A 2,962-nucleotide genomic window follows, 5' to 3' on the forward strand; every position below is an offset into this window, starting at 1 on the left:
AAAAGACTCTGATGCTGGGAGGGATTGGGGGCAGGAGGAGAAAGGGACAACTGAGGATGAGATGGCTGGATGGCATCATGGACTCAATGGACGTGAGTTTGAGTGAACTCTGGGAGTTGGTGATGGACAGGGAGGCCTGGCGTGCTGCGATTCATGGGGCTGCAAAGAGTTGGACACGACTGAGCGACTGAACTGAACTGAACTGAACTGGACTCATTTAATCCTCACAGCATCCCTATTTTTTATCCCTATTTAACAGATGAGCTAACCGAGACACAGAGAAGTTAGATGACTTGCCCAAATGTAAGGGGCAGAGATACATGGAACTGAGCTATCTAAGCTTTAATAATCACACGTTACTTTGCCAACAAAGGTCCATCTAGTCAAGGCTATAGTTTTTCCAGTGGCCATGTATGGATGTGAGAGTTGGACTGAAGAAAGCTGAGCACCAAAGAATTGATGCTTTTGAACTGTGGTTTTGGAGCATGCTCTTGAGAGTCCCTTGGACTGCAAGAAGATCCAACTAGTCCATTCTAAAGGAGATAATTCCTGGGTGTTCTTTGGAAGGACTGATGCTAAAGCTGAAATTCCAGTACTTTGGCCACCTCATGCGAAGAATTGACTCATTGGAAAAGACCCTGATGCTGGGAGGGATTTAGGGCAGGAGGAGAAGGAGACGACAGAGGATGAGATGGCTGGATGACATCACTGACTCCATGGACATGAGTTTGAGTAAACTCCAGGAGTTGGTGATGGACAGGGTGGCCTGGCGTGCTGCGATTCATGGGGTCGCAGAGTCAGACACGACTGAGCGACTGAACTGAATTGAACTGAACTGAATCTTCATAGATGATTCATTTCTCCAGCTTTATCAGAGTGTAATGTGTGAAAGTGTTAGTTGCTCAGCTGTGTTTGATTCTTTGTGAACCCATGGACTGTAGCCTGCCAGGCTCCTCTGTCTATGGAATCTCCAGGCAAGAATACTGGAGTGGGTTGCCAATTCCTTCTCCAGGTGATCTTCTCAACTCAGGGATCAAACCCAGGCCTCCGGCATTGCTGGCAGATTCTTTACCACCTGAGCCACCAGCGTGTAACTGGCAAATAAAACTGTATATATTTAAAGTGCATAATACTTCACAGATGATTCTGACCTGCAAATAGGATTGGAAGCCAATTATAAAAATTATTTGAAGACTCCGGTGTCCCCACCGCCCACAAAGCCGCCACAGCCACCACCGCCTCTGGACCAGCTTTATGGTTAGGCCACAGTCTTCAATGAGTAGACATATTCCTCAGTTCTGTGGTATTCTCGGTCACACATTTATGGAGTTTCTGAAGAGCAGTGGAGATTACTGCCAGACACAGCACGACCTCTATGCAGACAAGTGAATTGCAGAAATTCATTACTGCTCAACCAAGAGGCCCCCGTAAGACTGGTTAACCTGGACTCAGAAGTGTTGAATTGAAATCCATAGAGCATTTTATACAAGAGTTCTGATCTGGATGGGGTAAACCTCAATGCACTTCCTTTCTATTGCCTCAGTATTAGTGGATTGAAGAATTGCTGCTTCTAGTTAAGAAGTTCATTCATTCATACTCCCAACTTCATACTTGAAGCACTGAGAATTTCAAGTGGAGTATATTAAACTTGACTGTGTTTCTTTGCATCATTTCTATATTCAGTTTTTTAAGTTCTTTCATATCCCTATTGAGTGTTTTTTAACTAAATTAACATGGCTCAAATGAACCGCCCAGCTCCTGTGGAAGTTACATGCAGGAGCATGAGATTTATTACACAGAACTCAACTAATGCAACATTAAGCAAATTTATAGAGGAACTTAAGAAGTATGGGGTTACCACAGTCGTAAGAGTATGTGAAGCAACTTACGACACTACTCTTGTGGAGAAAGAAGGCATCCATGTTCTTGATTGGCCTTTTGATGATGGTGCACCACCATCTAACCAGATTGTTGATGACTGGTTAAATCTTGTGAAAATTAAGTTTCGTGAAGACCCTAGTTGTTGTATTGCTGTTGATTGTGTTGCAGGCTTGGCAGAGCTCCAGTGCTTGTTGCCCTAGCATTAATTGAAGGTGGAATGAAATATGAAGATGCAGTACAGTTCATAAAAGCGGCGAGGAGCTTTTAACAGCAAGCAACTTCTGTATTTGGAGAAGTATCATCCTAAAATGCGGCTGTGCTTCAAAGACTCCAGTGGGCATAGAAACAACTGCTGCATTCAATAAAACCAGGGTGCATGATGCCATTGATTGGAAGTGGAACCTGAGAAAGGATGGAATTTGTCGTGCATAGCAGATAGCCCAGTTGACTTGATGAATAAGTCTGACGAAGCTTCCATAGGAGTGGTGAAAAGCAGTTTCACCAGGCCATAGGCCTGGCAGGATTGTAGTCCCTGTTCAGGTTATGATCAACCTATTTGGATACTAGTAAAGAATTCTTGCTGCTCAGCATTGAATATGTGCTTATAATTTGTACCGACTGACCTTTCCTGAAATCATGCCGTATTGTGTCATGTCATTAAATCTGTTTCCATGCCAGAATCTTACCAATATGTAAGAAATTTAGAAAGACTAGGTGCCAAAATACCCAGCACAATACTTGTATATTTTTAGTATCATATAGAACAAATCCCAGGAACTATGAACCCTCTAGACCTTACGTGGTTTATTCCTTGCATCATTTCAAACACAGAAACTAGGGCCTATGAAGTTTGCTCACAATATATTTACATCTCCCACACTCATACCAGTATACATCAGATTTGCTCCCTTTTTAATTAACTGAGTCTTACAGTGATTTTTTAATATCTTTCTATAAATCTCATTTTATGTTGTAGAAGGCCTCCATTTTGAAAATCTACATTGCACAGAAGCACATGTCTTTAATGTCTCCAGACAGGAGCCTTACAGTTCATTTTAATGTTTGCACTTTGGGGTGCAAC

The 2,962-nt window shown here is 42.6% G+C and overlaps 1 pseudogene; it reads left to right on the top strand.

The window, feature by feature from the left end:
* Positions 1-1,733: 1,733 nt before the first annotated feature.
* LOC138078914 (protein tyrosine phosphatase type IVA 1 pseudogene) lies at positions 1,734-2,246 on the top strand (annotated as a pseudogene).
* Positions 2,247-2,962: the final 716 nt, after the last annotated feature.

This window comes from Capricornis sumatraensis, chromosome 4, assembly GCF_032405125.1.
Source record: "Capricornis sumatraensis isolate serow.1 chromosome 4, serow.2, whole genome shotgun sequence".
In the NCBI taxonomy this organism is placed as follows: domain Eukaryota; kingdom Metazoa; phylum Chordata; class Mammalia; order Artiodactyla; family Bovidae; genus Capricornis; species Capricornis sumatraensis.